The sequence below is a fragment of the Bidens hawaiensis genome, unplaced genomic scaffold (assembly GCF_021521415.1).
Source record: "Bidens hawaiensis isolate Kalapana, Puna unplaced genomic scaffold, B.hawaiensis_p1.1 tig00014139_1, whole genome shotgun sequence".
Classification (NCBI taxonomy): Eukaryota; Viridiplantae; Streptophyta; class Magnoliopsida; order Asterales; family Asteraceae; genus Bidens; species Bidens hawaiensis.
The window spans coordinates 1-14,231 of NW_027492216.1; the positions used below are offsets into that span (position 1 = coordinate 1).

At 36.4% G+C, this 14,231-nt stretch overlaps 1 pseudogene; it reads left to right on the forward strand.

The window, feature by feature from the left end:
- Positions 1–10,522: 10,522 nt before the first annotated feature.
- Positions 10,523–11,083, forward strand: LOC143545958 (abscisic acid receptor PYL2 pseudogene; annotated as a pseudogene).
- The last annotated feature ends 3,148 nt before the right edge of the window (positions 11,084–14,231 follow it).

The following is a 14,231-nucleotide window of genomic DNA, read 5'->3' on the forward strand; positions in this document are numbered from 1 at the left end:
AAAGGCCGTTATCATGTCAGAAACCATCACCGGTATGTTCCTAGTCAACGACACCTATGCTAGAGTTTTGTTTGATTCGGGTGCCAATTTATGTTTTATTGATTTTAGCTTTTGTAGTCTATTAAACGAACCTTTAACAAAGTTAAATAAAACTCTAAGCGTCGAGACTGCTAGCGGTGAAATAGTCAAAATCTCTGAAGCCCTTGAAAACGGAAAAATTCTCCTAGTTGGTTATATTCTGCCTATTCAACTTTTACCAATGACTCTTGTTGGTTTTGATATTGTACTTGGTATGGATTGGTGTTCCAACAACCATGCTCGTATCATCTGCAATACCAAGACTGTTGAACTTCGAGCTCCTGATAAACGAACCATTCGAAGAAGGGGATAAAGATGCGGGCCAAGTTAGTCTAATCTCCATGATAAGGGCTAACAAATGTTTAAATCAAGGATGCTTAGCATGCATGGCCTAGGTCACCGAAGAATCTAAAACAAAAGAAATCAAAGATGTTCCTATTGTTTCCGAATTTTCCGATGTTTTTCCCGATGAACTTCCTGGAATTCCTCCTGATCGTGAAGTAGAGTTTAGGATCGATCTTATCCCTGGTACTACTCCGATCGCTAAGGCACCATATCGTCTCACTCCGACTTAAATGAAAGAACTAAAGAAACAAATCGACGAGCTTCTCGAGAAAGGCTTCATTCAACCGAGTTCATCGCCATGGGGAGCGCCAATACTTTTTGTCAAGAAAAAGGATGGCTCCATGCGTATGTGTATCGACTATAGAGCATTCAACAAAGTCACAATCAAGAATCTTTATCCACTCCCTCGAATCGATGATCTTTTTGACCAACTCCAAGGTGCAAGTTTTTTTTCCAAAATCGATCTTCGTTCTGGTTACCATCAACTCAAAGTCCAATCCGAGGATATTCCGAAAATAGCGTTTCGAACAAGGTATGGACACTATGAGTTCACAGTCATGCCGTTTGGACTTACTAATGCTCCAGCCGCGTTCATGGATATGATGAATCGAATCTGCAAACCATACCTAGATAAATTTGTTATCGTATTAATCGACGACATACTTATTTATTCTAAGTCTAAGGTTGATCATGAAATTCACCTTCAAACCTTACTTGAAATACTTAGAGCCGAGAAATTTTACGCCAAGTTCTCAAAATGCGAGTTCTGGTTGCACGAAGTGCAATTTCTTGGGCATATCATAAATGTGAATGGTATTCAATTCGATCCCGCTAAAATTGAAGCCATCTCGAAGTGGGATATTCCAAAGTTGCCAACCGGAATCCAAAGTTTCTTAGGGTTGGCCAGCTATTATCGAAGGTTCATTGAAAATTTCTCTCGTATAGTTGTTCCCCTAACTTCTCTAACTCGCAAAAATATCAAATATGAATGGGGAACAAAACAACAAGAGGAATTCAATATACTCAAACAAAAGCTTACTTAAGCACCTATACTGGCCTTGCCAGAAGGTACCGAAGATTTCGTTGTTTTTAGTGACGCATCTCATTCAGGCTTAGGATGTGTACTAATGCAATTAAAGAAAGTAATCGCTTATGCCTCTCGTCAACTCAAGGTACACGAGAAGAACTATACAACTCACGATCTAGAGTTAGGTGCCATAATATTTGCACTTAAGATAAGGAGGCACTATCTCTGTGGAGTAAAATTTATCGTGTATAACGATCATAAAAGCTTAAAGTACATCTTCGATCAAAAAGAGCTTAACATGCGACAACGGCGATGGATGGAAACTCTCAGCGATTACGACTGCGAGATCATCTATCATGAAGGCAAGGCCAACGTTGTGGCCGATGCCTTAAGTCGTAAAGAACATGAAAAGCCAAAAAGAGTCCGAGCGTTAAGACTAGAACTACAAATAGATCTTATTGAACAAATCAAATCCGCTCAAACTCAAGCGATCAATGAAAACAAGATCTCCGACAAGAAACGTAACCGCACCATTGACTCTCTAGTCAAAGGTGACGATGGTATCCTTAGAATGGGAAACCGGATTTGGGTACCAATCGTTGAGGCCTTGCGAGAAAAGATAATGAATGAAGCTCATAAGTCCAAATACATGATGCACCCCGATAGTGACAAAATGTATCAAAACCTAAAGCCGAACTACTTGTGGAATGGAATGAAAAAGGACACCGCTTCGCATGTGGCGAAATGTTTAACTTGTTTGAAAGTCAAGGCTGCACATCAAAAGCCTTCGGGATTGCTTCAGTAACCCGAACTTCCTGTATGGAAGTGGGAGTTAATAACCATGGATTTTATCACCAAACTCCCGAAAACGACTCGAAAACATAATGCCATATGGTTTATTGTGAATTGATTAACAAAGTCTGCCCACTTTATACCTATCAATTATTCGTACTCAATGGATAGACTAGCGCGAATCTATGTGAACAACATCGTTGCTTTACATGGAGTACCGCTATCTATAACTCTGATCGAGACATTCATTTTACGTCTCACTTCTAGAAAATCTTCCAACAAGCCTTAGGCACCAAGCTAAACCTTAGCACCGCCTATCATCCACAAATTGATGGGCAAAGCGAAAGGACAATTCAAACGTTTGAAGACATGCTCCGCGCTTGTGTAATTGACTTAGGTGGAAGTTGGGTTGACCACTTACCCTTAATGGAATTCTCGTATAACAATAGTTATCACACAAGCATTCAAGCCGCACCATTCGAGGCGTTATATTGTCGTAAATGTAGAACGCCCGTCTGCTGGTATGAAACTGGAGACAATCAATTATCTGGACCCAAGAACTATTTAGACACATGTCAGTTCAGTATTCAATATGCTGATGTGTCCATCAGTAGGCCTGTCCACACCTTCCTTTGAAAAGCTTTCCCTGAAAGCTTCTTTACTAAATCTCGACGCTGCTTCCAATATAACTTCTTTCAATTTCAAATTTCAAATTTAAACCATAGATCTTAAATTAAATCTATTGAAAAAAAAGACATATATCTCCGTCACTTTTTCAAATTTAAACCATAGATATTAAATTAAATCTATTGAAAAAAAAGCCATATATCTCCGTCACTTGTTCGTGAAACCCATTCTCTGTTGTCAAATTGACTCCATCTCGCCATCGGTTTCTTCAATACGGTAACTGATTTGATCGGGGTGATTGAGTTTTGCCCCCAAATTAAATTCTAGTTGCAAAGCAGTCAAAACCCACCACCACCACGTACACTGTGGCTGCGTTGTAGATAACCCTGAATCTCCAACAATAGAATCTTCATCTAAGGTAAGATTAAAACCAAGGTTATTACGCTTCATATTGTCATATCACTTGAACCCTTTTGTTTTATGAATTCTTATTTTATATTCATTCTTTTTGCTCACACTGCCAGCCACTGTTAGTAGCAATTTATGGTAATGATTAGTAATTTTGAGTATTGAGGTCAAACATAGTAGTTTTTATATGACACAGTTGATTGTATATACACTGTATAATCTTTATGGCCATGAAAGCTTATTGTTTTATCACTAGAATTGGATTTTTAGCATTGAAGAAGAAAGACTTGCGGTTTTTGTGTTTTTATTTTCATTGGATCAGCGGATGATAAATTAAGGTATTATTGTTTTTGTGTTCCTAAAACTTTTTGTTTCAGTTTAAATTCAAGGGCTCAAGCTTATCAATTACAGTTTAAGCTCTAGGGTTGTTTCTAATTTTTTTTTTGTAGTTCTTTAATCGGAGCATGAATACGACAGCGTTGATGACGGTGGGGGCGTTCCTCCGCCGAAATCTGTGAGGTATGGTTTTTTACTTTGCTTTGATTTGCTTGATTTTGTTTCTTTTTTATCTCTAAATGAATACTTAGTATTTAACTGCAATCATTTTAATGCATAATTAACTAATATATCTTATATTATGATGTTGAGTTCTAAGTTGATGGTGATATTGGGGCCATTTGGAGTATAAAAAACCTCTGGGAAAAAGGCTTTTAAAAAATGTATTCTTCATTTTGCATTATTGTTTCATACTTCACTATTGTCAAAAGCCAAAATAATAACAACAAAAAAAACTGCCATTTACATTGGATATTAGGTTGGCAAAAAGTTTATGCTTCAATTTCATATACATTATTGATTTACATTAGGTTGGCAAATGTACCTTTCGATTCCTTATCTTTATTGAAAATTTTGATATAAAGCAATTAATGAATAGGAAGGAATTGAATTAGCAAGGAATCAAATGAAGGTTTCTGATTTGATATGGAGATTCCTTATTTCATTTTCTCATAAGTTATGTGATACAGATTTGCAGTTTTCTTTCTTGGCTTTTTTATTTTAATCTCATGTCCTTTCATAGCCCTTTAAAATACTATTATTGTAATTAATAGTAATTTCTTATAATTTTGCTGTGATCTTATTTTTCCTAGAAATATAACCCTAATTTATAAAGTAAGGCTTTAAATAATATAATTTAGGTTTCATTAAGTAGTATGTTGTACTGCTTGCTAGCCTAAATAGATAATTGATGTGTGACTGTGGAATTGAAACTTGATACAACTTTGGTATCATGCATATATTTTCATTTGTTTGCAAATGTCTAAGTCGTTATTCAAGTACTAAATTCGATATAATACTAAGAGTTTTGGTTTGTCAGGTTTTGCAACACTTTGAAAAACCCGGTCAGAGACGAATATTTTTACAAACCTCTCCTCAAGAATCAGTTTGCTTATAAGAATCTTAGTCCAGTGTCGCTGAGCTAAGATATGGTATTGTTGCTCTTTAAGCGGCAAAATGAGTTTGTTGGGCAACAAATTTATAGCTGCTAACTTAACTATAATGGACAAGGATAGGTTACTAGCCTAATTCACCTTTGTCTACAATTTTTTTAGATATTTTGTTAGTGGATTTTACATTTATTTTGTTGTTTTGGGGCACGTATGATTAGACTATGACTTAATGTTGTCACAAATATGTGCTATCTATGTTTTGGCCAACTAAACGTTATGAATATGTATAAATTGTTAATTTTTTATGCTTATTTACATTATATGTAAGTTATTACTTATTTCATCTTATTTGGTTTGGTTGTTTGTTGTATGTTTTGTCAAGACTACAAATAAGTGTGTACTTGGTAGAGGTGAAAAAAAACCGGTTCCGGGGTACCCGGTTTGGAATTGATTATTCCTGGAAATCCCTACCCGGTTCTATCATTTATTTATGATATCGGTTCCTACTAGAGATGTTCAAAACGGTTTGGGACTAGGAACCGGAACCGGTTCCTAACTGGTTCCGGTATTCAAAACCCCATTATAAACCGGTTCCAGGCTCGAACCGGTTAGGGAACCGAACCGGTTCTCCCATCCTCGGACCCCTAACCTATCTAACCGGTTCTTACCGGTTCTTAAACCGGTTCCTGTACACGGTTACAGTGTAAAAATTTTTTTTTTTTTTCGTTTTTCGTTTGCGATTTGGATTCTAAACTACGATTCGTATTTGTATAACATGAAAAATAAAAAAAACAATTAACATAAAATTCATTTTATTTACTTTAAGAAGTTCAAAAAAAAAAAGGTTACATATTTTAAAATCTTCAAAAACAAACTAACAAAACATTAAACTTATAAATATAAAGTTGTGACATATTATTTCTAGAAAAGCCTTCTTGTTCGTCGTAATTATTGAGCGGCGACTTCTTCCTCGGAATTACTTGTAGAAATGCCTTCTTGTTCGTCGTGCACTCGAACATCAAGTGGTGTTTCATCTTCGAGAGTGGTTACGTGTTGAATACGATCGATTGAGTCCAAGTGATCCTTTAAGCAAATGCACATCTCCACCGACTCCGAATTTAGTCTTGTTCTTCTCACCGATATTACCCTGCCACTAAGAGAAAAAGCGGATTCCAAAGCTACCGTAGAAGCTTGGACGGTTAGTAAATCACGGGCCATGGTGGCAAGAATCGGAAACTCGGTTTCCTTTACCTTCCACCAAGTCAAAACATCAAAAGTGCCATATTCCTCTTCGGATAAACCGGTAGAGTAATCATTTGCACTATACCTTCCTAGTTCGCTTGAAGAGGTGTTACCCCTTTGTTTTTTAGCCGTTACGTTTCGAACGGTGTTCATAAGGCTAATCATGGGATCTCGTACTCTAGTAGCACTTGAACTTGATGAAGACCCCCCCGGCATAGGCATGTGTATGTTTGACCCATATTTATTTAAATAAAAGTCATACATAAATTTAAAATTCAAGTTAAAATAATTTTTTGCCTCTGTTGAAAAGTTTGGGTCAACTTCATGCATATCTAAGGCTGAAAAAATTTCGTCTATCACACATTCAACTCCCGTAACATTTAACATTGGGTTTAAAGCGGCGGCGCAAGTAAAAACCGGTGGCAATTCAAGAAAGTATTTTTTTAATTTAAACTTCATTGGTAATATGATGTTTGAAAACATTTGACTTTTATATTCAAATTCTTTAAGATTGTTAACCATTAAAAATAACTCCGAAAGAACCAAGGGACTTGTCGGATAATACGTTCCCGATAGTTTCGTAGTTGATGTTTTAAAAACTTCAAGAAAAGTCGATAAGTCATTGATAATTTCCCATTTCTCATTTGAAAAGGGGATTGCCAAATCGTTCTCGGCAAGACTAGAATGAAACATTTGTAAAGTTTCTCTTTGTTCCAAAGCACTTTGAAACATTATGCAAGTGGAATTCCATCGATGAGGTACATCCCAATTAGCTCCCAAAGCTTTTCTTCCCGTATCTTTACAAAATTTTCTATAATCCATTTGTCTTTTTTTACTTTTCTTAAAAACTTCATGTATCATTAGTCTAAAATCGTTTATAACCGATGTAACCTCATCCGAAGCAAGTCCGTCTTGCACGATTAAATTAATGATATGTGCAACACACCTTGAGTGAAAAAATACACCATTGCAAATCGGCGTATATTTTAATTTTAATTTATCAACCGCCGATGTATTATTCGACGCGTTATCAAATGTCATTGAAAATATTTTATTTTCTAGTTTATAAGTTTTTATAACATAATCTAAAATTTCAAACAAATTATCTCCCGTATGTGGATACTCAAAGAGTTCGAAAGCAATGGTGCGTTTCATCATTTCCCACGATGACGGGTCTACCCAATGAGCGGTGACACAAAGATAAGATTCGGGTAGACCATGTGGAGCCGACCAAACATCACTAGTTAAGTTTATTCCCGTATTTATATTTTCAAAATATGCAATTAGTACCTCTTTGGCCTTCTTCCACAATTTTAAACAATAACGTTTAAGAGTATGACGACTTACGTGAGTGTATTGTGGTTGAAGCGTATCTCGAATCATGGCGGTTAAGCGAGGGTTGTCGAAGTGGCTAAACGGCAAAGCTTCTTGAATCACAAACTTCGCCATACGATCTTGAACTCGATCAATTTGGTATGTAAATATTCCGCCTTCACTATCCATTTGCGTTTGTTGCGAATCGACGTTCTTTTTCAACGCCTTGCAATACGGTTTTTCGATGTGTTTCTTCAAATTTGAATTCGAAAGTGGGTTTAAATAAACCCCACAAAACTTGCACCGAGCCTTCAATGAATGGTCACTCAATTCAACCAAATCCCAATTGCACCAAATCTCTTGATTACGATTATGATGTACAATACGAACGAAACTTGGTTCGGCGTTGGAACCTTGACCAACCGATGATTGTGAGGCAGCCATAACAACAAATATGAATATAGAAAAAGAGAAAACAAGATATTAGAGAACTCAAAACGTTGTAATAGCGTTTTTTTGTATTTTTTTGCGTTCGGGTTTGCGTTTTGAGTGTTGTGATGAACCCATAACACCAAATACCTATTTATACTAGTAGTGGGGTGCTTGGGGGAGCCAAAAAACGGCTATTTTTGAACCCAACGGTCAAAAAACGGCCAAAAAAACGATTTCCAACGGCTATACTCGATCCAACGGCTAGAACCGGTTCCTAACCGGTTCCGGATGGAACCAGTTAGGAACCGGTTCCGGTTTGGTTCCGGTTCCTACCCGCCCCCACTCAGAAACGCAAGAACCGGTCACGGATCATCGGGTTTAATCAGATAGGGTCTGGTTCCTACAAAAAACGGGTAGGAACCGGTTCGGTTCCGGTTCAGGTCTACCGGTTCGGTTCCAGGAACCGGTTTGAATGATCATCTCTAGTTCCTACCCGGTTTCGATTCCTACTTGGTTACATATTTATTTGTTTTTTTATAATTCATAGAATATATATATATATTAATATGCTCTAACAATAATTTTTTCAACCCGTGTGTCATACGAGCACATAAACTAGTATATATATATATACTTGAATAAAGTAACTGTATGTCTGGATGATGGGGTCATGCTCCACAATTTGAAATTTTAAGTTGACTCTCAGCAAATTGTATAACAAACAAATCCATCATCCCTTAATTGGTAAGAAATCATAATCAGCCCTCACAATTTGATTATATAATTAATAAAGCAAAAGACAAATTACACTCTCACCCCTTTGCGTTCATCTAATTTAACCTTGAGCCCTTGTAGTTATAGCCCCCCTAGTGTTTTAAATTATGTATAAGTATCTAGAATAAGTTACAAATTATACAATCAATTACATGTTGGTTCTAAATCTTTATTAACTACACTATACAATCTTTAAAGCAAGGAGCGGATAACACGTTACATCCTCACCTTCTCTTTACATTGGTTAATGCCTCCCTCCCCCCCCCCCACACACACATCGTTTTCGGCATCTTGCAAACCAAATGAGGCAGCAATAGCTTTGATTCAGGCGAGAAACATCGATGATATGATTTTAATCAAGACTACCTTACGTCATCTTTATCAACACCCACCCCCCCGGCACACACAAATACACATCGTTTCCAACCACATCTCTCTCTCTCTCTATATATATATATATCTTAGTCATTAGATTTAATTTTATTTATACACACACAAATGTATCATATAACATATTTTCCATTTAACATGGATTTAACTAAAAATTCTAACGTCATTTATTGTGAAGGACATAAAGTGTTACAAACCCATTAGTTTAAGGACATATAGAGTAGCTAATAAAGAATTAAGGACACAACCAGCAATTAGTTTAAGGACGTCTGATATAACTGATAATGAATTAAGACGTCTATATTGATGTATTGTTTAATAGATAAGACATTTTATGGTGGAGTTGGCAGATCTACAAAATGCATACCTGCATATAGCATTGTCGATCAAAAGATACTTGGGCTTGGATTGAAAATTCTTCTAGGATTTTTTGATTGCATCTATGAAGATGATTGTATTCAACACCTCGTTTATCTTTTCAAGGAATAAATGAGTTCCAAACAAAGTAAATATTTTTGTTTGGAAAGCGGAGATGGATTGCCTTTTGACACATGAAGGTCTAGCATACAGGAATGCGCAAATAGAGACAATAATTTGCCAATTATGTGAGGAGTCCGTTGAAAGTGCAAGCCACTTGTTAACTTCTTGTAACATTGCCAATCGAGTTTGGCAATCGGTATGCTCAAGTTGCAAAGTCCCCCTTTCATTCGCTTTTTCGGTTTGTGACTTGCTTGCAATCCAAAAAAAAATCCCTATTGGCAACAAAAAGAAAAAAAGTCATATACGAGTCAATACATTTATTATGAAAGCGTGTTGGTGCATTAAGATAAAATTTAGAGAACTCCTCCATCCTTTTTTTTAATGGTAAAATTTAGAACACATTATGAACCAAAATCAAGAAATATATTGGTTGTTAAATACAATTAGTAAATTTAGAATGTAATCTCACTATAAAAGTTATATAATTTCTTTTGTTGTTAAAGGACCTGAAATTAAAAAAAAAAAAAAAAAAAAACCTTTTCTTACTATTATTCATTTTCTCAAGAGACAGAGAAAGTTGGTGACTTTTCAAATCAGTACATTTGCTTTTCATTTTAAGTTTTTAAAAACACAATAAATTTTGAGATCTTTCTTAGAAAAACATGGTATCATGATTCCCCAATCTTACAAATACTAGAAGCACATTATTTGTGTTTGTGAACAATACAAACTTTAACAGTAGTTCATGTAATCATGTCTCATCGGAAGTGGCAATAATCCAAATTTGAATAAAATCCTAAAACCCTCATGAACCCAAATGTCAAATTGGAACACCCTTTTAACAATCTCCAAAGTCCAAACATAAGAGGACTAAACAAAAACAAACCGAAAGAATAAGGTGCAAATCTAAGTTTTAGTTAATTCCAAAGGACCAATAACCAACACCTTCAAAGACTGCCTCAAACTTTTATATAAAATTGATAAAAGAAAACCTCCACCTCCATGGTTAATGTGCCATTGTCCACCAACATCTCTCCTCTCACTTTCATAATTCATAAAACATAAAAAAAAAAAAAAAAAACTTAATTAATCTTGCTCTAAATTCAGCAAAAGCCACCTCATGATTCACCCAAATTAAACCCTCTCCCCCCCCTCAAGTGTTCATTCAATGGATTGTAACTCAATCCCACAAGGGCTGAGCCCAGATGAATACTCACAACTGCAAGCATTGATTGAAGGGTACCACATGATTGAGAAAATGCCAAACACATGCACATCTCTGATCACGCAGCGCATCGATGCGCCCGCCCACGTGGTGTGGCCCTAGTACGCCGCTTCGATAACCCACAAAGGTACAAGCATTTCATCAAGAGCTGCAACATGATCATCGGTGACGGTGGCGTCGGGAGTATCCGAGAGGTCAATGTTATCTCGGGCCTCCACCAGCACCGAACGCCTCGAGCTCCTCGACGACGACAGGCGCATACTCAGCTTCCGCGTCGTCGGCGGAGAGCACCGCCTCAACAACTACCTCTCGGTTACTTCGGTTAACGAGTTCAACAAGGAAGGCAAGCCTTACACCCTTGTGTTGGAGTCTTACATTGTCTATATACCCCAAGGGAATACGGTCGACGACACCAAGATGTTTACGGATACGGTTGTTAAACTCAATCTGCAGAAGCTGGGTGTGGTGGCTATGGGGTGTTTGCATGGTGGTCAATGATGGTGGTGGGTCCAAGTAAGACTTTTTTTTTCATAAAATATGAAAGATGGTGATGGGATAGGATGTTTCTTTGATTACTTAAATCTTTTTTTTTTCTTTTTTTACGAAATAAATTTGTAGTTGTTATAATATTAGCTCTAACTATAACAATATTATTAGTGTAATATGAGAACTTGAAGATAACAAAACAAAAGAATAAGAAAATGTATGATTCAGTAACTTTTTGATGGTGTCTTCTTAGATTACAAAGGTAGATATATATACAAAAAGGTAATACTATTTAGAGGACATGTTCATTAGTTGGGATTGAAAATTTGGCATCCATCACATGGATATGTCTTACCGACACTTTCATAATACTTATGTGGAGTGTTCATGTGGCCAAGACTTTTGACAAATGTGAAAAGGTGTTATACAACTTGTAAAATCGTCGGTGGTTTCACAACACTCCCCCTTGGATGACACCTTTTCAAAACTTCAGGGTCTTGAAGTACTGCCTCATTAAAAACCTTGCTAAAAAAAACCCAATGGGAAAAAGCTTTAGCTAAGGGAAAAAGAGTGCAATAGATAGCTCCCCCTCAAGTTGCAGGTCGTTACATTGTTCGTACATGGCGCATGCCAATATCATGGACATGTTTTCTGAATGTTGCTGTGGGAAGTGCTTTTGTGAAAAGATCAGCTGAGTTGTTGCTGGATTTGACATATCTCATCTCAACCTGATTTTCTTTAATAAGGTCCCGAGTATACTCAAAGTATCTTGGTGGTATATGCTTTGTTCTGTCACTTTTGATATACCCTTCCTTCATTTGCGAGACACAAGCTGCATTATCTTCATAGATAGGAGTTGGGATTCGATCTTTCTCTAGACCACAAGAAATCAATATGTGTCGTGACATAGATCTTAACCATACACATTCTCTTGAAGCTTCATGCAATGCAATGACTTCAGCATGATTTGAAGATGTTACAATGAGTGTTTGTTTCTGAGAACGCCATGAAATCGCAGTTCCTCCATTCTTAAATACGTATCCAGTTTGAGATTTTGCTTTATGGGGATCAGATAAATAACCTGCATCTGTATAACCAACTAACCCTTCTTTTGAATCGTTAGAATAAAATAAACCTAAATCAACAGTTCCTTTTAAATACCGAAAAATATGTTTAATGCCATTCCAATGTCTTTTAGTAGGGGATGAACTGAATCTTGCCAATAAATTAACTGCAAAAGAAATGTCAGGTCTTGTACAGTTAGTAAGATACATAAGTGCTCCAATTGCACTGAGGTATGGTACTTCGGGACCAAGAATCTCTTCATTATCTTCGCAAGGACGAAAGGGATCATTGTCAACATTGAGTGATCTAACAACCATCGGTGTGCTTAAAGGATTTGCTTTGTCCATATTGAAACGTTTTAAGAGTTTCTCAGTATAATTTGACTGATGCACAAGTATCCCATTATGCATATGCTCAATTTGTAAACCAAGACAATATTTGGTTTTTCCAAGATCTTTCATTTCGAATTCTTTCTTTAAAAGAGCAATTGCTTCATTAATTTCTTTTTGTGTCCCAATTAAATTTAGATCATCAACATACACAGCTATGATCACATATCCTGATGTTGTCTTCTTGATGAAGACACATGGACAAGTAAGATTATTTGTGTATCCTTTGCTTATCAAATAATCACTCAAACGATTGTACCACATCCTTCCAGATTGTTTCAGTCCATACAAGGATCTTTGTAATTTGATGGAATACATTTCCTTAGGCTTTGAGCTTATTGCTTCGGGGAGTTTAAATCCTTCGGGAATTTTCATATAGATGTCACTATCTAGTGATCCATACAAGTAAGCTGTGAAAACATCCATAAGACGCATCTCTAACTTTTTAGAGACTGCTAAGCTGATTAAATATCTAAACGTAATAGCATCCATAACAGGAGAATACGTTTCTTCATAGTCAATTCCTGGCCTCTGAGAAAAACCTTGAGCTACAAGTCTTGCTTTATATCTTGTAACTTCATTTTTCTCATTTCGTTTTCTCACAAAAACCCATTTATATCCTACAGGTTTCATTGACTTTGGTGTAATGACAATAGGTCCAAAAACCTTTCGATTGTTTAGTGAGTTTAATTCAGCTTGCATAGCATCTTTCCATTTGTTCCAATCTTGTCGATTTTTACAATCATCTATAGATTTTGGTTCAGGGTCATCATTTTCTTCCATGATATCGCTTGCCACAGAATAAGAAAATATATCATCAATATTTTCCATTTCATCTCGATCCCACATTATATGTGATTGACCATAGTTGATTGACAATTCTTTATTGGAATCATTTATTCATTCCTGAGGAAATGTTATATCATTTATTCTTTCCTGAGGGAAGGTTTTGTCAATCATTCCTTCCTTAGGGTCAGTATCCTTTTCAAAACCCTTTCTTTTTCGAGGATTTTTATCCTTTGAACCGATTGGCCTTCCACGTTTTAAACGTTTTTGAGATTCATGAGTTGCATTATTATGGTTTTGCTTGCTTGGAATCTCAACTCGAGCTGGAGCATTAGCAGCTGGTATATGAGATTTAGTGACCCTGTTTATATCAGTAAATGCATCAGGTAACTGATTTGCAATTTCTTGTAGATGTATTATTTTTTGAACCTCTGTCTCACTTTGTTTTGATCTTGGGTCTAGGTGTAACAATGATGGCACACACCATGATATATCTCTTTCTTGCTTTTTCATTTCTCCCCCTAATGTCGGGAACATTGTCTCGTTAAAATGACAATCAGCAAAACGTGCTGTAAATACATCACCTGTTAAAGGTTCAAGGTATCTTATGATGGAAGATGTTTCATATCCAACATATATTCCCAACCTTCTTTGAGGACCCATTTTTGTGCGTTGTGGTGGTGCAATAGGAACATACACAGCACAACCAAAAATTCTAAGATGTGAGATATTTGGCTCATTTCCAGAAACAAGTTGTGTGGGAGAGTATTTATGATTTGCACTTGGTCTCACGCGGATTAATGATCCAGCATGCATAATTGCATGACCCCAAATAGAAACAGGGAGTTTTGTCCTCATTATTAATGGTCTAGCTATTAGCTGTAGGCGTTTGATCAATGACTCGGCTAAGCCATTTTGTGTGT